The sequence below is a fragment of the Saccopteryx leptura genome, chromosome 4 (genome assembly GCF_036850995.1).
Source record: "Saccopteryx leptura isolate mSacLep1 chromosome 4, mSacLep1_pri_phased_curated, whole genome shotgun sequence".
In the NCBI taxonomy this organism is placed as follows: domain Eukaryota; kingdom Metazoa; phylum Chordata; class Mammalia; order Chiroptera; family Emballonuridae; genus Saccopteryx; species Saccopteryx leptura.
In genome coordinates, this window is record NC_089506.1 from 182,254,244 (window position 1) to 182,280,637 (window position 26,394).

Below are 26,394 nucleotides of genomic sequence, written 5' to 3' on the forward strand. Positions count from 1 at the left end.
CTGTTTCTGTATAAATATTTTCCAGAAATTGCCTTAGATACCCGTAGGGAAAAGATACTGGTAATTGTGCCTCCAAATGACTCCATAACTGTTCAAGCTAGCAGCTCAAGTTTTCCTGGTGATGCTTCTATTTTATTAAGCGCTCATTGGAACTGGATCTCCCAGGTATGTTCTGCAAATCCCTAGTCTCCGGAGATGCTTGCTGAAGAGAGAGCTCCACAGCCCAGGCGTTAGGGTAACCTTTGCTGCCAGTGAAATTCTCGCTGAGCATTAAATTTAGAGTCTCTTAGAAGAAACTTGTTGAATATTATTTATCCCACATATCCCTGGATTATCTGACCACGGGACATGTTTTCCATATAATGATTAATATCCCATCAAACCAATTCTTGGGGAAACACACTATGAGATACTCTGCCTTAGACCACACTTATAGGATAGAACTGGAGCACTTGCTTCACAGGTTTCCGGGCCCCTCTCTGGGATCTGACTTGGGTAGATCTGGAGAGGGGCCCAGAACCCTGATTTTTAACAAGGACACCAGAATTCTTTTTTTTTCCTGTCCCTCATACTTTATTGGTCATCTCTAGGCCTGTGTCAGGTTGAGGGGTTCCATGGATGGGTCACCATTCACCACTCAGCCGGGAATATAAGAAGGCTTAGGCCTATCCCTTAGGGCAGGGGTCTCAAACTTGCGGCCCGCGGGCCACATGTGGCCCGCCGAACAATTTTGTGCGGCCCGCAGACTAATCCACGAAGTTCAAAATATTTTGGATAAAATTAAGTAAGCCTAGGGGCCTACTTGTACTTTTCATTTCTCTAGCATCCTAGCTAGATATTAGCTTAGTTAATAGCAGTTGTGATGCGAACTACAGTTTCTGGTCATTTTGTGACACTGAGTAAACTGCATGTACGATTGTGCTTGTTGTACTGATTTTTTTTTGTTTTCAACTGCAGTGAGAAAAGTGTTGCATAACAGTTGCCTTTTGTAGACCTAGTGCGGCCCGCCGAACAGCTGTGATCTTGCTCTGTGGCCCACATGCTGAGTTGAGTTTGAGACCCCTGCCTTAGGGGTCACAGATATGGAATATGAAGGGGCAGATCTGGCCTTTCTGGGGCAGCATGGGGTACTCAGGTGGGGGCCAAGAGCCCAGCCTGGGCACCTGTCTGCCAACCTAGTTGTGCTGGGAGAATTCCTTGCTGTCACCCACATTGGGTCTGATTGTGTCACTGCCTGGCTTCCAGCAGGGACAAAAGCTCATCTGTGTACTGGAAGGCCTGGACCAGCCAAAGAGCCCCATCCATGGAGAACCACACAGGCACATCATTGGCGGCGATCTGGAGAAAGACACCCTTGCTACCAAATGACAAAAAGGCCCCTGTAGGCCATGCCCTCATCTTCCTTCCACACGCCACAATCATGGGACAAACTTCTGGTGACGTCAGCCAGCACGGGGATACTCAGGGGGCCCAAGCCTTCCTCCATCCCGGAGTGTGAATCCAAGCCAAGTGGGTGAACGGTGGGTCCGCAGAGGCCCAGCACCTTGTGGCGCAGCCTGCGGAGGTCCTCGTCACGCTCGCTGAAAGCGGTGCTCTGTGGGGCACACGAAAGTGAAGTGCAAAGGTAGACAAAGAGGGCCACGTGTTTCCCCTGCGGTCAAAAAGCTTCACCTTCTTGAAGGCACCCTCCATCCCGGCGGTGGCCTGGGGCACGGGGTCCGCACAGACCAGCGGACCTGCGCTCTCGCATTCCCTGCACCCCACGCAGGTTCTTACTGACAAGGTAAGTTTCAGAAATTCTGGCTGTCTGTATACCTACCCTCTTCACCCCCCCTCACACACACACACACACACACACACACACACACACACACACACACAAATGCGTGTGCCGGTTATGAAAGCACAACATAAAATATACAAACCCCTGAGATGATGTCTTCTTGGAATCAGAAGGCAGTGGTAATGTAGGCTGTGGCATTCTAAATCAAGTGGAAGCACATCAAGTCAGTCTACCTTCTTATCACCAGAACCCTAAGAACAGTGAGCAGCACCTCAGGCTAGCAGAGGACAGGAGGGGGCGCAGGGGACGGGTCAGTGAGTAGACACAGAACACGGCACTTGGGTTTGGGACCCCTGCTCTGCTGCCCCCGGCTTGCCAAACCTCTCTTTCCTCTTCTGTAAAATCAGGAATGGTTAATAAAAACAAAAAACAACAAAACAGTTTTTCCCAATATAAGGTATCAGGGAGGATTAAATTAGACAACATAGGGGAAGTGTTTAGTATGTTACAAGAGCTTGATAAATATTAACTATTGTGGGGTTTTTTGTTTTGTTTTTGGGGGTTTTTTTTTGGGGGGGTTGGTTTTTTTGTTTGTTTGTTTTGGGTTTTTTTTGTTGTTGTTTTTTTCTGAAGCTGGAAATGGGGAGAGAGAGTCAGACAGACTCCCGCATGCGCCCGACTGGGATCCACCCGGCACGCCCACCAGGGGGTGATGCTCTGCCCCTCCGGGGCGTCGCTCTGCCGCGACCAGAGCCACTCTAGCGCCTGGGGCAGAGGCCAAGGAGCCATCCCCAGCACCGGGGCCATCTTTTGCTCCAATGGAGCCTTGGCTGCGGGACGGGAAGAGAGAGACAGAGAGGAAGGGGGGGGGGTGGAGAAGCAAATGGGCGCTTCTCCTATGTGCCCTGGCTGGGAATCGAACCCGGGTCCCCCGCACGCCAGGCCGACGCTCTACCGCTGAGCCAACCGGCCAGGGCTTAACTATTAGTTTTTAAGCAAACATTTTAGGAGGCATGGGAAAAGAGAGTGGAAAGGAGATGCCCTGGGATACAGGGGAAATCCCCCCAGCGGAAGGCTCTCCTGAGTAAGACACAATATAGGACAGGGTACGCTTGCTTTTCATATTATCTGTGTTGCTAGAGGAAGCTCTCAGACTCCGGAAGTGGGAGCAGGTTAGCATTTCTGGAAACCTCCTCTGGCACTCAGTGCTTTTAAACCTTCCAGGTTCAAGGCCACCAAGGCTGACCTCAGCTTCCTCAGGAAATAAATGCAAGGCAGGGAACAAAAAGGGTTACTGTCATGTTTCTAAACAAATAAGTACTGCCAAGGCCTGGTGCTGATATGAAATTATAATCAACGCATTCATGGATTGGTAGTATTCATCATGTTGTTAGCATTGTAAATTTGTACCATTGTAGATAGGAGTCACACAGCTTGGGGCCCTGTACCTTCACCTATTGTTTTCCCTGTGTTATGATAAATTTCCAGCAACACTTGATTAAAACTGCCAATTTGTTGGGAATAAAGAGAATCTCTAGACACCACCAGGACTAATTACGTTGTCCTTGCCAAAGGGGTAGTTGAATAATTGCATGCGATTATTGCACAGGCATGGCGCTTTTCACGTCAGTAGCAAAGCAATGAAGATTGATTCCCGTTAATTAATCATTCAGAAATAGCCCCCTTGTATCATTCCCCAAATAGGAGGGAGCATGTTCCTACATCTTTCTTCCAAAAAGGCACCTGGATGCAATTGGTTCCCTGATGAGATAGCAAAATGTGTGTGCCTGTCCGAGATAGGAGGACCTCTCTGTAATTGATTGTGGATCCTATTCTCCCAGATCCTTTATCCCCAGCCCTGAACTCTCTTTGTAATCTTAACAGCCGGGAGTACATTTACATAGCTTTCATTAATTGTAACTCTGGCTTCTCATTAGCAAGGGAGGCAACAACTCTTATCTGATCCAATCTAGACTTTATTTTGCATTTCTACTAACATGATATATTGGGCTCGAATATTCCTAGTGTTTGCTTTGAAGAACCAAAGTTTCCATAGGACCATATATTATTAGAAGGCATTGATATACACTATTATATATTATTTGCATTGTGAGTTTCTTGCTTTCTATAACAGTATCCAAGTTCACCCTTGTGTATGCTCTGAAAACACTGATGTCTACTTTTTCAACTCAACCCTTTAAATTTTAAGGTACATTAAGTCAATATCTTAAAATGTTGCCTGGTTGTTTCTTGTGGGTTGTTTTTTTTTTTTTCATATATCCTTGTCATTAACGTGACTCTCAGAAAGCCTTTGCTCTGGAAAAAGATTCAATCAGCAATATATGTGGTGGATGGTCTTCTGCAAAAGAGTTGTGCTTGTTGCTTTGAAGTGATGCACGAAATAGGAGGATTGCCCTACTCTTGAACTGGGAAGCACAATTTTGAAAGAGGAAATGTCCAATTCTGGCACATCTCTTCTTCCCACACCCTGCTCTCACCAACTGTTCCTCTCTTTTCCATTTTCAGAAAATAGCATCTCAGTAGCTTTTTATATAATATCATTTTCAACTTCTTAAGTCACTGGAAGAACAGGGAGGTGTCCACCTTAGTATGTCATCTCCTCTATTTTTGCTCGGAACCTTTCCCTCCAAAGCTCCTTCTCCTTCTCACTCCCTCTCTGCACACTCCTCCCTATAAAGCAAAGGTCTTCACCTGACCTTTTTCAGGGCTTAGTCAGCAGTCACAACAGATGAAAAGAAAACAGAGATGCAACATGTGGGGATGACATCAGGCTTTGTTCTGTGTGTACCTAGATGCTCGTCAACGTTATGTTTGTTTCTTTACATTTAAACATGCATTGTTTGAATAAACTTCAAAAGTTAATTGGCTGAGTATCTGCTTTTGTGGGGGTTGCCTTTTAAATAAAATATAGAAACACAGAGCTTGGTGGTATCTCAAACAGCATCTGTTCCAACATGCTGAGAGGAGAAAGCTGAGGTCTTAAAAGAAACGGTGGTCCTTTCTGTGAATGTTCAGCAGGGCATTATAAAGGAGGGAAGGCAGAGGGAGGAGAAAGAATGATGCGTGACAGAAACAGCTTATGATAGATACGCACTGAGGACTTAGGTGTTGACCTTCTATTGGAACTTCAATCCTGGCATTAATATTTAGCCCTGGAACCTCAGTTTTTGTACTAGACATACAAAAATGATGACATACTCCTATAGGGCTGTTGTTCAAACAAAAAACCATGGGCCCTGGCTGGTTGGCTCAGTGGTAGAGCGTCGGCCTGGTGTGCGGGAGTCCCAGGTTCGACTCCCAGCCAGGGCACACAGGAGAAGCGCCCATCTGCTTCTCCACCCCTCCTCCTCTCCTTCCTCTCTGTCTCTCTCTTCCCCTCCCGCAGCCGAGGCTCCATTTGGAGCAAGGTTGGCCCGGGCGCTGAGGATGGCTCTGTGGCCTCTGCCTCAGGCGCTAGGATGGCTCTGGTTGTGGCAGAGTGACGCCCTGGATGGGCAGAGCATCGCCCCCTGGTGGGCATGCCGGGTAGATCCCGGTCGGGCGCATGCAGGAGTCTGTCTGACTGCCTCCCTGTTTCCAGCTTCAGAAAAACACAGAAAGGAAAAAAAAAAAACAACCCATGCACGTCAAGCAATAGATACTAAAGAGATTTTTATAAAAGGATTGTGAATGAGCCTGACCAGGCAGTGGCTCAGTGGATAGAGCGTCAGACTGGGATGCCGAGGACCCGAGTTCGAGACCTCGAGGTTGCCAGCTTGAGCGTGGGCTCATCTGATTTGAGCAAGGCTCACCAGTTTGAGCCCAATATCACTGGCTCGAGCAAGGGGTCACTCGGTCTGCTGTACCCGCCCCCCGTCCCGGTCAAGGCACATATGAGAAATCAATCAATGAACAACTAAGGAACCGCAACGAAGAATTGATGATTCTCATCTCTCTCCCTTCCTGTCTGTCTGTCCCTATCTGTCCCTCTGACTCTTTCTATCTCTGCCACCAAAAAAAAAAAAAAAAAGACTGTGAATGTGACCATGGGAATACCAAAGTGCAATGTGTGACGCCATGTTTTCCAGGCCTCGGTGTTTTGGGTTTTGACAAGAACTGTAATTTATTAATTAAGTGTTCTTCATTTTCCTCCTAGGAATTTAGTTTTACCTGGCATCAGTCAGGAATAAAATATTTAAAAAAAAAAGATATCCTGTGGCTCTCTAAGCTTCTTCCTCATCACTCCTCTTCCTCTCTCCTCCCACTATTAGATGCAGAGAACAGAGCTGGAGGGAGGAGACATATATAATATATTAATATATGTGATATGTATATATATAAAAAATGGGTAGCTGGGAACTGGCAAATATAAATCTGTGGCTCTGAGCTTCTAGTTAGATGGGTGGCTTACTGTGACACTGCCCAAGGAACTCCTAGAAGGAAGCCTCTATTGACCTGCTCTATCTTGGTGAAACATGGTAGTAATATACAGAAGCTTCAGCTACAAAACCCAGCTTTTGAACTGTCGACCTTAGGTGACACTTAGGTCCACCAGCTGCTCTGTGAGACCACCCTACTCATGCTCACCATAAGCTAGGATCCCCCCCTCTATAGATGTTTGTTACTTGATACCATACATTAGTAATTCTCAAATTTTAAGCTGCATTATGCGAAAGCCCAGTTAAAATGTTAATGCTGATTCAGTAGCTCTGAGGTACAGCCAGGAATCTGCATTTCAGACAAACTTTAAGGAGATGCTGCGGCTGTGAATTTGTGGACCATAATCAGAGTGGCAAAGGCGTATAGCACCGCCTCAACATCCAACGCAAATCTCAGTCTTGGAACAGTTTTAGCTAATTTGATCTCCAATCATCTTAATGGATTCACAAGAGTAAATACCCATTCTCATTTTAAACATGTAATCATTATATAATATATATCTTTGTAATACCAATATTCTCTATTTTATGTTCTCATATCATCCATACTATTAACCACCAGGCAGTGGATGGGAGGGGTAGAGGGAGTTATGACCCACAAGACAATGAGAACTTTTCCCCAAACTCCTCTCTACCTTCCCCAGCAATTACTCCTGTCACATCACTGGTAAGGCTCCTCCCATCCCTGAGCTGGTGGTGCCTTCTCACTGTTGCCCGATTGTATTCCAAGCAAAAAATAAAGACAATCTTTAAAAGTGTAATGGGAGTAGAAAAAAAAAGGGGCAGCTGGATATGAGAATGCTAGTAAGTCAAACGCTATAGAAAACAAATCATTTTAATTCAGTTCATGTATTCCTGAAACTCCTTGTAATAGTTTGCTCAGGCTACCATCACAGAGTACTACTCACAAGTTTAGGGTAGACTAAACAACAGAAGTTTAGTTCCCCGCAGTTCTAGAAGCTAGAAGTCAGAGATCTCTGAGGCCTCTCCCCTTGGCATGTAGATGGTTATCTTTTTCTTGGGGTCCTTCCTTATGGCTATCTGTGTCCAAACTGTTTCTGAGGACACCAGTCATACTGGATTAAGGCCCACCCACATGACCTCATTTTATCTTAATTACTTCTCTAAAGGCCCTATCTCCAAGTATAGTCTCATTCTGAGGTCCTGAAGGTTAGGACTTCAACATATATATTTTGAAGGGACACAATTCAGCTCATAAAACTACTGTTTTAGCCCTCACTGGTTCTACACCCAATGCATTATCCCTATCCAGTAACCTTTGTAGGGGAGCAGGCTGCTGTCACCCCAAAATATGTCTCTTTGGAGTGAGGGTTATTTCAGGCTGATTATTTTTAAGAAATGAATGACTCAGAAAGGGCTTTTTGCCTCCCCTTAAGGGCCTCAGTTAGACAGGGAACTTGACCCAGGAGGGAGCTATCACTAGAGGTAACTACAAAGACTATGAGATGGTTGTAGTGAACTGGTTGTTCCAAATCTTCTCCCTGTCCTTTTTTCCCTCCAGCGCACAGCAAACGTTTGTTCACCACAAACTTGTCTGTAGATTGTGTTCCTCCTTTTGTAGTCCCAGACCTCTGCCTCCTTCTCCTCAGCTCTGGATGGCGTATAAGCCTCAACTGTATGATTGCCTTTGAGTCTCACATTCTTTTTTTTTTTTTTAATTTTTATTTATTTATTTTTTTTTACAGAGACAGAGAGTGAGTCAGAGAGAGGGATAGACAGGGACAGACAGACAGGAACGGAGAGAGATGAGAAGCATCAGTCATTAGTTTTTCATTGCACGTTGCAACACCTTAGTTGTTCATTGATTGCTTTCTCATATGTGCCTTGACCACGAGCCTTCAGCAGACCGAGTAACCCCTTGCTGGAGCCAGCGACCTTGGGTTCAAGCTGGTGGGCTTTTTGCTCAAACCAGATGAGCCCACGCTCAAGCTGGTGACCTCGGGGTCTCGAACCTGGGTCTTCCGCATCCCAGTCTGACGCTCTATCCACTCCGCCACCGCCTGGTCAGGCGAGTCTCACATTCTTATGGAGCGCCCCCTCTCGTACATATGAAATTAAACTTCTTTTTCTCCTGCTACTCGGCCTCATGTCAATTTAATTCTTAGACCAGCCAGAAGAATGAAGAGGGATAGCGAGAAATTTTTCCTGAATAACTCAGTAACCTAGTGGTGGAAGTGTGCCTTTAAACATACATGCTGCTTTAGAGCAGCTCAGTTAGAACTCCTGGAGCACTTCATAGATTTCCAACAGGTTCCCAAAATTAAAAAAAAAAAAGCAAAATAAAGGTGTCATAAATGTTTTTATATTCATGCATTTCAGAAATGGTAGCTTTTCTTTCCGAAACAGAGTTTTAAGTCAGGAAGATCAGGAACAGACAGATTAGATTTGAGACTGAACAGGAGCACATGCGTGAGGCCCCGGATGCCCTCAGGACCCCCCATTTGGACAAAGTCAGAGCAAACTGGGCGGGCTGGAGATTTCCTTCCCCTGTTTCAGCAGTACTTCTACAGTTCCAACCTCAAAGAAAGACATTTTTACAAATGCCAGCATTTTCACTAAAGACATGCAAAATCATACACACACACACCTCACACACCAACCATATGCAATATCAAGAATCAGCCCCTTACCTCTAAATGTACCAGCATGTGCCTGACTGCATCACCATGTTTTTAAGTACTGAGGTTGCAACACCCGATTATCAATATTCTAGGTGTAATTTCAAATTCTGTGCTATTTTCCAGAAGGCCATTAGCCTCTAAGGTTCACATTAGGCGGTGTAAGGCCTCCTTTGATTTGTCAGTCACCATCACCACTAGGTCTCCTCTGCCTCTCTGCTTCTGATGTTTCTCCCACCTGCAAGGCCTGGGCAACGCGATGGCAGCCTATAAAGAAAAATAAAGTGCTTGCCAGCTCCCCAAATTGTCTCTTCTGGGAGCCTATTTATCAGAAGGCACAACACAAAAGAGAGGAAGTGCTGTAGGTAGATATTATAAATTCCATTGGGGTTTCAGAAGTTGAACCATCTATTTTATTCTAGCAGGAGATGTTTTCTATATATCTGCTGATTGCACATTCATTCTTTAATCTTTATACATGAAAAGCTAAAAGCAGAAAGCCATGGACTGAAATTTTCTCTGTAAATTGTTGAACATTTGCAACAGATATAGAAAATCACAGTGGGAAAGCTGTTAAAGCTGTGAAAAAATAAATTGGAGGCACCACAGGAAACGAGGGTTTTATATAAGGACAAGGAGCCAGCCAGAGTTTTCAAGTCCATTTTGTAATAAAGGAAATTATGATCCACATAAAGCCCACTTTGGGAAATTTACATTTTGATGGATAATACACTTATAACAATTAGTATGAAATGTTTCTGGTTTACCTACGCCATGCTTCTAATAGATAATCCACATGCGTCTTTAGCAGAATGTAACTGCTAATATTTGAAGTGCAGGTAATTCCTTGGTTCTCATTGAAAATACCATAATGCTCTCCTTGCTCCAGGCAGACAAAAATAAAACCTCAATTAAAATAAAAGCAGGCATGGTTCCAGTTAAGCAATGATCATTTAGAGAATTAATGCAATAAAGCTTTTTCCATAAAATGCTCAGTCAGCGTGGTGTGGGAACAATAATACCAGATTGGGATTCCAGTCCTCTGGATACAGACTAGTTTCTCCTTTACCAGGCTGTTTAATCTCACACACTTCACTTAACCTCTCTGGGCAAAGGCTTCCTTGTTGATTTAAAAATAATAATAATAAAAGGCTTGTATCTATCATCTCTCAGGCTTCATCCGGCTTTGAAACACTGGGCTCTATGACCTAAACACCTGCGGCAATCCTCATCACACTGAGAAATAAGAGTACTCCAAAGGGGCTGGCTTTACTACCATCTAAACTCAAGAAAATGATGAAAATATTATAGTAACTAGTACATAGTTCACAACATGCAGCTCTGTCCAAATATAGCTTCCAGCGCTTTGCCTAACACAGCATTTTAATTAAAAAACTACAGCAGCAACAAGCATGAAGAACTTTAGATGTCCAGATTGCCACAGTACCCTGCTTCTCAATCACCCTCCATGGCCTAATCTGTTCATGTACAACAGCTGTCTGACCCCCAGGAGAATTTGGACATGGTATTCACTAATTCATTAAACAAATAATCTGCTGAGCTACAAGTCCATGTCAAGCATTAAGTGTTAAGATCACAACAATAAATAAAATAAACAACATTCCTAGAGTATTAACATCTAGTTGGATTATTTATTCTGAAATGATCTTTCAGTTTATTTGGGAGTGGAAGTAGTCAGATAAAACTTGCTCAGGGCTACCTTTGTTTCTAAAGTAGAGGCCATGGATGACTCAAGACACTGTGCTAGTTATCATGGTGCCTCAGAAAATGCAGAAATTGGTCAGTGTCATTATGAAATTTACCAGGCACTTGAGCTTTATAAATTGTTTCCACTGCTCCCCTCGGTTTATGGCGAACATTCCCCCCACCCACCCACAACTCCAGGGTGTAAGAGGTTACCACTGTGTTGGTGAACAAGGAACTCGGTGGCAGAGGAATTGGACCCTTCTCTTACATGTTCTCGCTCTGCTGCTGCCTTGTCCTCTGTCCCGTTCCTTTGTCACTCATCCTCCTGTTTTCCATCCCAGGTCTCCTTTAATCCACTGCTAACCTCTGAGTGTAAAGGTAACACAGAGCTTCAAGTATCAGTGAAAATGTCCCCAAAATGTGGCATTTTCAGTCCATCCGCTTATCTTGAGGTGTTGGGAGGAAGGTGAGAAGGGGGATATTAAACCAAAGCTTTGGTGTGATTGTTGTCATAGTGGTAAACAAAACTAGGAAAAGAATAAATATAGTCACGAAACCAAAAGTCCAGCAATATGAAGGAGAAAAAGGCCTTCAAATCTATTGGAAATTGTTGAAGAAAAGGCCTTCAGAACTAGTGAAAACTGTTCTCAGGTTTTCCTATCCATGACCTTACAACCACAGGAAAAACTCAAGTGTATTGGACAGAACACTGGACCAATGTCTAAACTCCAGCATCCTGAGTTGTCACAGGGTCTTAGCTTCCATTTCTAGAAATGCAAAGAATTGTTCTACTCTTGTTCTCATACATTATTGCACATTAGAAGAACTGAGCAGATTTTTTTTTAATACAGATGCCTACACCTCATCTAGACCAATTAAATCAAAAGCTTTGTTGGGGGGGCCCAGACAACAGAGTAACTGACCACTCCCAAATGGATTCTAATGTCCACTCAGGTCTGAGAACCACTGGCTTAGCATATCCATCAAAAGGATTTTCATATAGCTGGCACTAAATTAATGTTGGTTAAATCGAATTCAACAGGCTCAAAGTTTCTAATTCCAACATTATATAATTCTTATCATCCTTTGTGGTCATTTTATTTTGCTCTTAAAACTTTTAAAGCTAATCTGTCTTTCCAATTTTACTGAAACTTTAGAGTTTCAACAGAACTAAAACCAAAAGAAAATAAAAGGAAACAAAACAAAATGTAGATGACAGTATAGTTTCAGGGTACGGAAGTTATTCTAAATAAAGCTTCAGAGGAATCTAGAATAAATGTTCATGGGTTTGAATATAAAACATGTAAAGATTCTGCATATCAGAAAATAAAAAATGCCAATAATAAATTGGTAAAAATATTTGTGTATGCACAAGATATAAAGGATTGTTATCCTTACTAGTGTTCTTAAAAATTAAGTAAAATATAAATAACATAATAGGCAAATGGAAAAAGGATATGAACAGATTATACATTACAGAAGAAATATAAAGAGTTGATAAATGGTAAATAGTTTAAAGTTGGTAGTAATTCTAACCTTTTAGAGAACTATTTTTTTTTAATTTAAGTGAGAGTAGGGGAGATAGACTCCCATATGCTCCTCAACCGAGATCCACCTGGGACCAATGCTTGCAACCATGCTATTTTTTAGCACCTGAGGCAGAGGCTCCACGGAGCCATCCTCAGCTCCCAGGGTGAACATGCTGGAATCAATTGAGCCATGGATGTGAGAGGGAAAGAGAGAGAAGGAGAGAAAGGAGAGAGAAGCAGATGGTCACTTCTCCTGTTTGCCCTGACTGGGAATTGAACTTGGGACTTCTACATGCCAGGTCAACGCTCAATCAGTGAGCCAACTGACCAGGGCAGAAACTTTTTTAAAGAAATACAATTCAATGAAATGATTTTATCAAACAAATCTGAAAGACTAAATTTTTTTATCTTTTAAGAAATGATCAAACAACACATTAAAATGCTGTCTTTGCATGTCACCAGGGCAATTTTCTTGCTAAAATAATCACTCACCAAATTTTCAGATATGCAATATGTGCATGTTTGCTTCTTCAATGTCTTTAACAACCTCAAAAATTTGTTCCCCGTGAATGTTCACTATGAAATCTTTTTTTTCTCAGATATGAAGGAAAATAAGGAATCTAAAGTTGAAGTTTTCACCCTGAGGAGAGATAGAGCAAGTTGAGGGGAAATAAACCCAGATCTCAGAATGACATGCCTGCTGGGGAAGAGAGAAAACACATGGATCTTGGAGGAGAGAGTTAACACATGGACCTGGGGGAGAGAGAAAACACATGGACCTGGGAAGAAAGTGCAGTGAGGGCAGGGGAGTGGTTGGCCTGAGAAATACCCACGAGGTAGAAGGAAAGATAAGTAACAATTACCAAAGAGTTTCCGATTTTCACTTCTAGATTAGTAATACCACATGGCACCCAAAAGGCAAGAATCAAAAATTATAAATGATAATATTAAAATGGTATTGTACCTGTTTATGAAGAACCAAACACAAGGGGGAAAGTCTTCATAATATATATATTATGTGGAAAAGAAATGCACCTTCAGGAAGTTTACTAATTTCACACTGTTTCCAAGTTGATTCCAGGTCTTTAGTTATTCTCATGATGAGGAGAGACCCTTTCTAAGTCTTCTTCCAGACCTATCAAATTCCAATTAGTCATACCTTTTACTTTTCGTTTAATAACAAAATGAGAACATTAGCCAAACTGAGGCCAATAGTCTAACCAGAGAAAACACTGACTCAGATTGAAGCCTTTCCTAAATAGCAGCACTAAAGTATCCTCTTCAATAATCATTTCTTTATGTAACAGTTTAAAAATATCAGTGGTTTTCAATTTTAAAAATACAGTTTAATTCAGTTTAAAAAAAAAAAAACAGTTTAAATTATAGATGATAGATAGATAGATAATAGATACAGAGAATGTCAAGTGTAGGCTCCCAATCAACACCCAAAAACCCTGTTGATAAGACAGGGGGCTGAGTTATTGCTTCCCACAGTAAGGGAGTATAGCATCTCAACAGAGCTTTAGTAGTACCTCAAAAGTGAAAGACAAGAGAGGAATTTATTTCTAATTGAAAGTTTGCATGAAATTAGGTCTTTCAGTGTAGGTACTTGATTAGGATTGGGTAAGGATCATGACATAACAGTTTAAGAATGGTGTGCTGGGATGTTGTTGCCACCCATGCTACCATCCGCTTCATCATGTGCTTCTGTGTGGCGCGTCGTTCTTCTCAGTGAAGACAGTTCTCACCAGCGACCTTCCTTTGTCTCTTGACTAGATCCTATATGAATATCAGTCTTGTTTATTGGACCTTTTGTGAATCAGCAGCCAGAATTTTCTAGTTAGAACAGTAGAGTCTCTCCCCTCAATTATACTTGATTCAGAATCTGAATCTTTAATTCCCTCATCCTCCACAAAATAAAATATCCATCCCTACAAAAAACAAACCAAAAAGAATGGTGTGCTGGGAAGGAAAACACTTTTCCTCCACTCACTTCTGTTTAGTGATTGAGACCTGCAAATAAACTGACAAAAGACAGGTCAACAGAAGAAAGGGTTCATTTGTTTGCACATGGAAACCAACCGGAGAAGTAGCCGGCTCACTAAATGATTCGAGGCTGTGAACCTCACTTAGGGGAAAGAGAGAGGGGACAAAGGCTTCTCATGGGAAGAATAAATAGGTTTCTTTAGGAAAAACATATGGGTTCTTAGAACAATTGGGAGATAAAATATGTGATCATGTTTACATGTAAAGTATGCAAGACCTTTCTCCTTCAGGGCCATAAAATTCTCCCAGAGAAGGGCTTTGAGATAGGTTTTATTCACATTTGCTCTCCAGGAGTAAAACTGCCCAGATGAAAGAATTTACGGCAGCCTCATTTTCCAGAAGCTGCTGCTTTTACTTAGATAAGAGAAGCTCCAAGGTGGCTGGCTTCTCTCTGCCGCTGGTGATTCTCAATTCTCTTCAGTTCAAAATAAATCTTACTCCAAAGTGGCATATTTGGGTGGCAGATTCTGATCTCCTACAAGTGGCAATGGCAAGGGAAGGGTCTTTGAGGCAAGGAATTCAAAGAATCTTGGGTTTTGTAAACCACCAATCCTTTCCATTGAAGAATTGATGAGCATTTTTGTCGTTTCTATAATAAACAACCAACTTATCTGCCTGTGCAAGATTGCAAGATTCTCCTTATAACATTTGCTATTAAAGACAACAGAAAAAAATAAAGTCCTGCTAATGTAGAGAGTAAGCTCTGTGGGGTTAGGTAGTTTTAATCTTCAGTTGTATGTGTGTGTGTATGTGTGTGTGGCTGACATGTAGGGGACACTCAACAAATGTCATTTCTTCTCCTGAAATCTGTAAACATTATGTGTAGAAAATATCATAATTGCCTATTACTATACATTGATTCAAATAAAGTTCAAATTATTGCACATGCATTCAAGAGTTTTAATCTTGTGTACCACTACTACCTATGACATTTTTCTGCCAAACTGGAATACTCTCCCTGTGCACTTTACTAACATTCATTTTAAATTATCTTATTCCAAGGTGTCAAAACCATTTTCTTATTTTGCTGGTTAATTATTGCTCACAAAAATTACTATTAAACAAGTATGGGAGAAACTAATTAAAATAAAGTTTAATACATTTCTTTATTAAAGAACTTTGAGAGTCTTTTCTGATTTTTTTAGGTGAGTATATAGTAGATATGCTTTTAATATGTATATATAATATATAATAATCTTATAGTACATATGATTTTTAAGGTAAACTTATATTTACTAAATTTATTTGACCATGGAACACTTTTTAAAGTCCATGTCACAGGATAACTACTCCAAAAAAATATACTTAAAGTGTTCCAAGTCCTACTCCTCAAGACCCAGCTCAAATACCTCATCAATGGAGTCTTCCTCCATCTTCCTATGAGACACTGAACATGAGAAGGACCATTAATTCATAGGGACTTCATTGTAACAATGAATGTAGCTTTTATTTCAAAATTAAGTATTGTGTTCATGAGTGATACTGGAAAAACAAAATTAACCTTTTTTGCTGTCTAATGACTATTATTGATTTTCTAGATTAGAACATGAAGAGACCAGTCAGAAAGGTCCGGGTATTCATGAGCTCCTTACTGAATGAGAGTCTGATGGCTACTATGAAAATATGTGGGGAGAATTACACAAGGAGAGGTCATTCTGCTGTGTAAATCAATACTTCACTTGCATAACCAAGAACCAGAACAGCCATCAAATCAAAATCAATTGTCTTTAAAATGAAAGTATGTTTACACACCAAGCAATCAAATGTGAACAAATATACACCATTTCTCTTCCTATTCTCTTCTCTTTTTTACAAAAAATATTTCTTTCCTTCTTTCCTTCCTTCCTTCCTTCCTTCTTTCCTTCCTTCCTTCCTTCCTTCCTTCCTTCTTTCCTTCCTTCCTTCCTTCCTTCCTTCCTTCCTTCCTTCCTTCCTTCCTTCCTTCCTTCCTTCCTTCCTTCCTTCATCAAAAAGGCATTAGGTAGGGCTCTGGCCAGTTGGCTCAGTGGTAGAGCGTCGGCCTGGTGTGCAGAAGTCCCGGGTTCGATTCCTGGCCAGGGCACACAGGAGAAGCGCCCATCTGCTTCTCCACCCCTCCCCCTCTCCTTCCTCTCTGTCTCTCTCTTCCCCTCCCACAGCCAAGGCTCCATTGGAGCAAAGTTGGCCCAGGCGCTGAGGATGGCTCTGTGGCCTCTGCCTCAGGTGCTAGAATGGCTCTGGTTGCAACAGAGTGACGCCCCAGATGGGCAGAGCATCACCCCCTGGTGGGCGTGCCGGGTGGATCCTGGTCGGGCGCATGCGGGAGTCTGTCTGACTGCCTCCCTGTTTCCAGCTTCAGAAAAATACAAAAAACAAAAAGGCATTAGCTAGGCCTGAAGAGTGGGGTCACAGGTGTAAGCAGTCCTGAGCCCTCATTGGGACCAGCAGGGAGGGAGTAGGAGGGGAAGGGCAGGCTTACAGTCTAAGTATCAAGATATTAAAAAAATAGGAGCCAGGTTTCTCCTGTCAGAGAAAAAAAAGAGGTACAAGCATAGAAAGAAGGAGGCTAGACTGACTGGGCCTTGGGGCTCTGGCTTGGAATTGGAGGCACTGATGCAAATTCAAGAATATATATATGTATATGTATATGTATATGTATATGTATATGTATATGTATATATATATATATGATAAATATACTTATCAATGTGCACATATATATACATGTATTATATATTATACAAAGTGGGGCAAAGGTGTGTTTACAGTTGTTTGTATGGCAAATAATACAATAATAAATAATACCAGGATAAACTCTGTGTTTCACATACTCACAACTTTAACTTACTTTTGCCCCACCCTGTATATATCCCAACTCTTTCCACTGAAAGGGTGAGGGAGCAGTAAAACTCTACTTGTCCAAATTTTGGGTTCCAAAGACCACCCTAAATGTGCCACAGCTCCTTGAAAAACTGGATGGTTGTTGTAACGCAGGTGGTTGTGGCAAAGGGGGGCCTGAAATACTACGTGGTCCCCTAAAGTAAGATGCTCAAAGAATAATGGGGTCATATCAGAAAAACAGAAGCAAACCTGAAGGAGCTCCCAGTGACCAAATGTGGGAAAAACAGAGCGTCAAATAATAATAGGAATGAATTATAACCTACTGAATAGCAGTATTCATAAGAATCTATGTGTCAACACTGATACAAATAAACAGACAAATAAGAAGAGAAAACTATTTCTTCTAACAGAAAAGCCCCTAATAAGAATATGTACTAAAGCCCTGGCCAGGTGGCTCAATGGATAGAGCATTGTCCTGGCGTGCCAAAGTCATGGGTTCAATCCCTAGTGAGGGCACATATGAGAAGCAACCAATGAGTGTACAATCAAATGGAGAAACTAAGTGGAACAACAAGCTGATGCTTCTCTTTCTCTCTCTTTCTTCTTCCCCTTTTCCTCTCTCTTTCTCCCCCTCCCACTTACTGTTTCTATCTCTCTCTTGCAAATCATGGAGAAAAAAATAAAATGTATTAAATGTGGCCCTGACTAATGCCTCAGTGGATAGAGCATCAGCCCAGAGTATGGACATCCCAGGTTCGAATCCCAGTCAGGGCACACAGGAGAAGTGACTATCTGCTTCTCCCACCTTCCTCTCCCCCTTCTCTCTCTATTTCCCTCCCTCAGCCAGTGGCTCAATTGGTTCAAGTGGCCCCAGGTGCTGAGGATAGCTCAGTTGGTCTGAGTGTGTCAGCCTCAGGTGCTAAAAATAGGTCAGTACTTGAGCATCAGCCCTAGGTGGGGTTGCCAGGTGGATTCTGGTCAGGGCACCTGAAGGAGTCTGCCCCACTATTTCCCCTCCTCTCACCTAAAAAACAGAAATGTACTAAATGTAAAGGAAATAATGGCTAGGAAAGAAAACCTTCCTTTGGCAACCTTTACCATAATAAATAATTTAGGCAGGAAACATCAAAGGACATTAAAACTAGTGAGGAAACTTTAAGTGTAGAACAGAATTTTACATGGTCTTGAAGTATTTGACAAAATATTAGTCCATGTTTTTTTAAAAAGTAAATTACAATGGAAAAAACCTGACAGAAAGTTGACCAGAGAACAATTCTGAGATGTTCTAAATTAAATTAGAGTGGGCTGGAGAGTGAAAAGGGGAGACACAAGTAGTTATCCAGTTAATTAATAACTGTGGGTCAGCTAACAAAAGACTGCTCACATTCTTGAATGCACATTCGAGCTTTGAATCAACTTCTGTAGTGACCAGTGGACACCATGCATCCTACACATGCATGAACTGTCAGGACAGTTGCCTATAACCAATGAGAAGTAAGTATTTCTACCTTACTGACTGTACACCCATCCTAGAAGTGCCCCTGCTTCACCTTTTCCCACCTTACTTATCTGTAGACAATGTAAATTCTTTCAAAACATTCTACATCTCTTTTTCCACAAAACATAATGTATAAAAGCACCCATCAGCTCCAGAATAGCAGATATGTTTGCCTTTTCAGCCTGGCCCTGCTGCTGGTGGTTTTACTGCGTGCCCCAGGACCCAGAACTCTTCTGGCTAGCATTTGGTTCAATAAAAGCTTTGTGTCAGAAAAGCTTTTGGGCATGAAAGTTTTTTGTTTAACACACGACAGGAATCAAATTGTAAGTATGAACTCCGCCATCATGTGCCGCCCAATAGAATATAATAAAAAGAGCACAGTATCTCTGATATTTCAGCCAGAAATATATTACCAAGATCTAATCATAAGGAAACATCAGACAACCCCAAATCAAGACACATTCTGTAAAATGACTGACCCATAATCTGCCAAAATGGTAAGATCATGAAAAATCAAAGAAATACTAAAGAATTGTTCCAGACCAAAGATACTGAAGAGAGGTGACAACTGGAAGCAATCCAAGATCCTGGACTGGACCCTTTGCTATGAAGGACATTATTGAAACAATTGGCAGAATTTGAATTCAGTCTCTGGGCACACACAGGGTGTGCAGGATTTCTATGTACTATTCTTGCAACTTCCCAGTAATTTTTCGTGTTGCTTCTCTCTCCTGGATTCCAGTTATTTATGTGTTCTGTTCCTGGTCCATCAGCTGTTTGACTTCAGGATCCACAGCTGGGTTCAGTCTGCTATCCAGCCACAGTGCCTGGAGCATAGTACACCCTCATACACGTTTGTGAGAGATAGGAGGGGAGGGAGACCAGGAGGGAGGGAGAGAGGGAACCTAGCCCAAAGTCGACATGTTACCTCCTCTGCCAGACAGTTCAGCTGGGCTAGGATCCTAGTGACGCTGGGCGAGATAATGACAGCAGAAAATTCTATCCTTGCTTCTACTTCAAGTGTCTCTGGAGGAAAGAAAAATCATTGAAGTGCGTTTTGGGGACCAGCTTGTCATTAAGCTGGAAAAAGCTATTTTGTTGCCTTAATTAGTTTAATTGTTTTGACATTTTACTTTTTAAAGGCTTTGTGCTGGAATTCAAGTACAGTATTTCATTGCCACGGAGTCTATTTTAATGAATGATTATTATACAAATGAACTTGGTAATAGGATCCTTTTTTCCCAGAAAATAAAAACAAAGTCTCATACAAATGCTCAAGGGCCCATACTTTATATTAAACCTGTCTATTGCTGTCTTCCTTAAAAACAAAACATAACTCTGCCCCCCCACCACCAAAAAACACCCCACTTTGTTCTGCTACTAAAATCTAAATGGAAGTTACAGTAAACTGGCACATTACTGATGCAAAGTAATGAGACCTTCACTTTTTTTTCTTAGCTTAGAAAAAAAAAAAAAAAAAGGCTAATAAAATAATACATTAGACCAGGACCCTCGGTTTGCTTAGAGCTATCTTTCAGGAACACTAATTCCTTGCTTCCTATCTTAAAACCTAGGTTTTCCTGTGTGACTCCTCCTTCCTTGGTGATCATGCCTTGAATAGGTTGCCAATCCTATGAAAGAGAAGATCTAGCTCCTGGAAGAAATGCCCCACCCACTTGCCCATAAACAGTGATAGCATTTGTAGGAGCTAAACCTCCCTGGACTTCACTGAACAGGGCATTACTACTTCCTGGGGGAGCCTGTGGCAGATTACCCAGCAGGACTCCAGTTACAAGAGCCTGGTAAACAATTAGACCTCTTTTACATTTTATAATTAGGTTTCACTTACATTTTACTGTGATATTTTTTTACACGCATCAAAGGATTTATTTCACAACTTTACTGAATCCACAAACCATGAATTTAAACATCCCATATCTTTGACATGTTATTCCACATGCTAAATGTCGGTCATCCACATTTGGTTGAACAAAAGCTAAGAATTACATAAGAGTGTGCCCAAATTGAAATGAAATGACTCTGAAACCTAAAAGCTCAGCTAAATCATTTAGAGCAGCTTTGTAAAAGCCTGAGAGATGAAATGCAAATTTCTTCTGGTGTTAAATAAAATATGTTTAACTCATGTCATGTATTCTAAAGGTTTCCCTGGATAGATTTCTGAAGGTCTGTCTGTTTATTAGGGCACAGATGATATACATCAATTGGAAATCGATACTTACTGCTGGGTTCTAATTATAAATTATTGGGAAAATGCAGGAGGTAAATAGGCAAGCGTTTCTTGCTAATAGCTTGAAATAAAATTGGTTTGATTTTCAGTACATGAGTTGAGCATATTTTTTTGTTCTTATGTATTTGCTTTTAAGTCTAAATTTTTTTTTCAAGGTTTGATTGCCAGAGGAACTGTTTCTCTCTATGGACTGTGGCATTTTAAATTCTGGAAAACAGTGCTCTACAAATCAAATATAACGATGTTCATAGGGAAATAACATGCATTTACATTTTATTGGTTCAAATAGGAAGGAGTTTGCCTGCCTTTTTTCCTTTTCATGGTGACTTTGTTCCTAAATATACAACCATGTGTGTGCCTTAGCCTTTAAAAAAATTTTTTTGTACAGAATTTCAATTGCTTTCCTTTGTTACATTTCCTCATCCTACATTTATGCCTATATAATAAAGTATGCCTTCTTCCTTTGGGTAAAAGTATGTAAAATAATTTTACACTCAGCAAAATTCATTTACACGGGCCATCTCATTTCTCCACTAAATTCTATCACTAATGTTATTTACCAGGCATGTAGCTGTTTTAAAGATTAGCTTCATTTGCCTCAACAGCAGAAGAGCAAGATTCCATGTTCAAGACGAGTTCTTTACCCTCAGCATTTGCCTTGGATTTGGGGATCTTTCTCCTTACCTGCTACTGTGCCTTCAGGCCATGTTGAGTTGGTGGCCATGTACCATGCACCAGGCACAAATATGACAGCTTCTACCCTCATGATACTCAGAGTCCAGTAAACATGACAACAAAGAATGACATTGTGATGAGGAATGGAAAAGAGGTATCCGGGGAGCACCATCAGAACATCAGACATGCTGGAGGAAAGTCTGCGATCTTTCCGCTATGCAGGCTATGAAAATCAAAGAAGTAGGTGAATCTAGAGTGCACTATCTCATCTCCCTGCTGGTCTATTACAAAGAGGTGAGAAAGAAAGGGAGATTCAGAGAAAAGGGTGACCATGTACCATCTCAGGAGAATTGACCATACAGGACTACACCCTTAACCCAAGCTCTGCAAACTGTAATTAGTAAGTGGGTGATTAAACCAGATGTCAAATACCTTCAAATGCAGTCAAACTACCTAGGATCTTCTCTCTCTTCTTTGGTTAAAGCTTCAAAGGCCAAAAGCCTTAGGAAGTTATTAATACTTTATTTTTTAGTTCATGTGCAAATGTTAATTCTACTCACAGAATGCAATATTACAGGATGTTTCATGTGCAAAAAAATAAAAATATCAGATCAGTCCAGGCCATCACTGCTCCAACCAACTGCCCATTTTATTGTACAATATAAAATATCCAACACATACACACTTTCACACATGCACTACACATACACATGTAGACATATCAAACACACATATACACATAGGCATTATACATATATATACATGGAAACATATGCAGACACAGACAACTATACAGAATATCATTTAAAAATAGCACTCTAGTCATAACATAATAAAAATTATCCATTCTATCTCTAATTTCTATGTACACTCACACACATTATTCCATTAAGCTTTACATCTTTGCTGATGTACCCCGAATTACTGAATATCCAAACACAATGCCTATATCCTCAAAGTGCATATTGTTTTCTTGCTCCAACATCTGCTCTGATATTGGGTGACACTTCCACTGACTGACTCTGACCTTAACTGAAAAGCAGACTAAATAAGAAATAAAAGTTAAAGTTATAAGGAAAGGAAAGTTAGAACAGGACATACCTCAACAGTCAAAAAACCTAAACCACAAAGTTCTTGGAACCATTGCAGAAATGTCTATTTTCCTGATGACTACTGAGAGGTTCATTTAACCATCACTGGCTGCTGGATTATTTCTGCCACCCACCTCTTTAAGCTTCAGTTAGGCAGGGAAGCTCCACCTTCAGGTCCCTAGTATGAGAGTTCCAAATAGAGTTACTTGACTCTAGTTAGGATTTTGTCTTGTGTATGAAAGTATGGTAAGAAGATGTGAAATTAGAAAACCTTGGTATCAATTTCAGACCCATCTCTTACTGGTTGTGACATTTGTATATGAATCTTATCTAGGTCTGAGTTTCCTCACATAAAAAATTCATGCCTAGGCCCTGGCCAGTTGGCTCAGTGGTAGAGTATCGGCCCAAAGTATGGAAGTCCTGGGTTCGATTCCTGTCCAGGGCACACAGGAGAAGCACCCATCTGCTTCTCCACCCTTCCCCCTCTCCTTTCTCTCTATCTATCTCTTCCCCTCCTGCAGCTAAGGCTCCACTGGAGCAAAGTTGGCCCAGGTGCTGAGGATGGCTCCATGGCTTCCACCTCAGGTGCTGGAATAGCTCTGGTTGCAATAGAGCAATGGCCCAGATGGGCAGAGCATCATCCCCTGGTGGGCATGCTGGGTGGATCCCGGTCGGATGCATGCGGGACTCTATCTCTCTGCCTCCCTGCTTCTCACTTCAGAAAAAAATAAAAGAGCATGCCTATCTACCTCAGAGTTGTGTCATGTGTATCAATATGTGTACATCAAAATAAAATAATGGCTATGAGCACTTTCTAAAAGAGGAAAAAAATCTTTTTTCTCTATCCATCTTAGATTCTCTGACTGGGGCCACATGAATTAGACTGAGAAAGGACAGATTGACAGAGAAAAACAAACAGCAGTTTATGAACATGTGCATCCTACATATACATAGGATCACCCAGGGATGACTAACTCAAAAGGGTGGGTAAAACTCGGGCTTATATAGCATCTAAACAAAAAGAACAATACATTTTCAGAGAAGTTTCAGACAAAGGAAAAGGACTTTGAGCTTTACTAGAGGTAGGAAGTTGTGGGAAGACAAATATATGGGGAAACAATGGTAGATGAGGGCTAGTTTTAACCAGGTTTATTATACAGGTTCCTCTGGACTGATAAGCATGTAGAGGTGTCTCTGGTGATTAGCTTCTGCCTTCCAGGTAGAAGGAAATGAAGACATCTTTACAAATGTATCCTGATTTGTGGCAAATAGAGGAAAGGGCGAGACCTTTTCTTGCATCTGCCTCTCAGTTGCCTTCAACTCAAAATATTCATTATGCAAAAGTGACACATTTTGGGGTGGCATGTTCTGCTATTCTTTAAGTTCATTGGCTATAAGGTACTATAAAGATTTATTATTACTCCTACCCCAATCATATTATCAAACCAGTAAAATGGATGCCTCAATATGAACAACTCTATGCCAGCTCTAAACATATAGAACTGACCATAGTCTCATCCTGTACAGGTTTACATTCTAGAATACTTACACCCTGATAAGATTGATTCCCTCACCTATAGTATACATTGTCTTCCCCTGACTCGTTACTTAAGCACGTTAATATCTTGTTTATCAAAGGGTTTTAGGGCTACAGAAATTTTACAAAGCTGAGAAGAAACACTTCCTAGAGCATTCCCAGTGTTGTTAATATATAGCTTTGTATGTTTATAGGAGTAAGCATTAACTTTGTCTAGCAATAGGTGGGTTGTATTGCCAGCCTAACTATCACTCTTCTTCTTTCTTCATAAGTTCGTCATCTGTGGATTATCACCTGGTTCTTTCCATTCTTGGTCACAAAAATAGTGATTTTTTTTTCCCCCCACTCTGACCAGCTACTCAAGCTTACAAATTGGCTATGGTAGCAGTTTTTCTTCATCTGGCATTTTAGTAAGAGACTTGGCAAGTATGGGTTTCATATTATTCAGTGCTGAGACTGACAGCCTTGTGAAGTCAGAAATGGATACAGTAGATTCAGCTGCCATGTCAAATCAGGTAGAAAGTCTATCATTGTTTGTGATCTGATGAGGACGGAGGAGTCAGCATTGTGGTATTACATTCTCCAGTTGAAATCAAGTGATAGAAATTTATAACTTTCCCAAGGTATCATTTATCTAGCTGTGGTAGTGTCTATGGGAAGAGTTGCTCAGCCTTACAGTGCTGTGTTTCTACAACGCCTAAAGCAATGACTCTCTGATTGCAGTAACCACAGCTTCGCAAGGCTTCACATGGACCATCAGATTGGCTCTGCACCTCATGAGCAGTGGAGGAAGTTGGAGCAAGAATGATTTTTGCAAGTCACATAACACATATTTGATGCATTCACTGGTGAGTCAAATGGTTAAACTGAGAAATAAGGTAAAGAATTTTTACATGGAGGACTCCACCTTTGCATCATAATGCACATACTCATTTGATGGCCCTATTTCTCCCCAAGTAGAAGCGTTAAGTTTTAAAAAATCCTTAGAGTGAATCATTTAAAATAGTCAATAACATGAATAATAATCCTCATTCCAAGATCTCCGTCACATTAGGTTGGTGAAAACACAACAAAATATACAAATGATATATTAGAATTATACCCCGGAAACCTATATAATTTTATTAACCAATGTCACCCCAGTAAAGTCAATAAAAATTCAATAAATTAGCTAATTTAAAAAAAAGATCTCCATCACAGATTAATAACAAAAAGGAAAAAGATAATGTCCAACAACATGGAAATGGATTGTAGTTTATACATATACGTACAGTGAAATATGTTGCCATTATAAATACTTATAATTTCCATGAATATCTGCATATCATTAAATCTGTACATGAAACTGTAGGTACATTATAACTTTAACTATGGAAGAAATCTATATGTGTAAAAAAATGCTGGAAAGAAAATATACTTGCCATAAATATGAGTAATAGTTATTATTGACAGCAGAAACATCTGTGGTTGTTTCTTTCCCTTCATATAGGAAAGTGAAGGTAAAGATAAATGAATGGGACTACATCAGACTAAGAAGCTTTTGCACAGCAAGAGAAACTAACAACAAAACAGATAGCCAACTAAATGGGAGATGATATTTTCAAACAACAGCTCAGATAAGGGCCTAATATCCAAAATATACAAAGAACTCATAAAACTCAACAACACACAATCCAATAAAAAAAATGGGAAGAGGACATGAACAGACACTTCTCCCAGGAAGAAATACAAATGGCCAACAGATATATGAAAAGATGCTCATTTTCATTAGTTATAAGAGAAATGCAAATCAAAACTACAATGAGATACCACCTCACACCTGTTAGATTAGTTATTATCAACAAGACAGGTAATAACAAGTGTTGGAAAGGCTGTGGAGAAAAAGGAACCCTAATCCATTGTTGGTGGGAATGTAAAGTAGTACAACCACAATGGAAGAAAGTATGATGGTTCCTCAAAAAATTAAAAATAGAACTACCATATGACCCAGGAATACCTCTACTGGGAATATACCCCCAAAACTCAAAAACACTGATACGTAAAGACACATGCAGCCCCATGTTCATTGCAGCATTGTTCACAGTGGCCAAGACATGGAAACAACCAAAAAGCTCTTTAATAGAGGATTGGATAAAGAAGATGTGGTACATATATACTATGGAATACTACTCAGCCATAAGAAATGATGACATAGGATCATTTACAACAATATGGATAGACCTTGATAATATTATGCTGAGTGAAATAAGTAAATCAGAAAAAACTAAGAACAATATGATTCCATACATGGGTGGGACATAAAAAATGAGACTCAAGGACATGGACAAGAGTGTGGTGGTTACCAGGGGGGGTAGGGGGAAGGGAGAAAAAGGGAGGGGGTTG

The 26,394-nt window shown here is 40.9% G+C and overlaps 1 pseudogene; it reads right to left on the bottom strand.

Moving 5' to 3' along the window:
- Positions 1–1,175: 1,175 nt before the first annotated feature.
- The window catches only part of LOC136404293 (peroxiredoxin-2-like), an 87,197-nt pseudogene continuing 61,978 nt past the window's right edge, over positions 1,176–26,394 (bottom strand).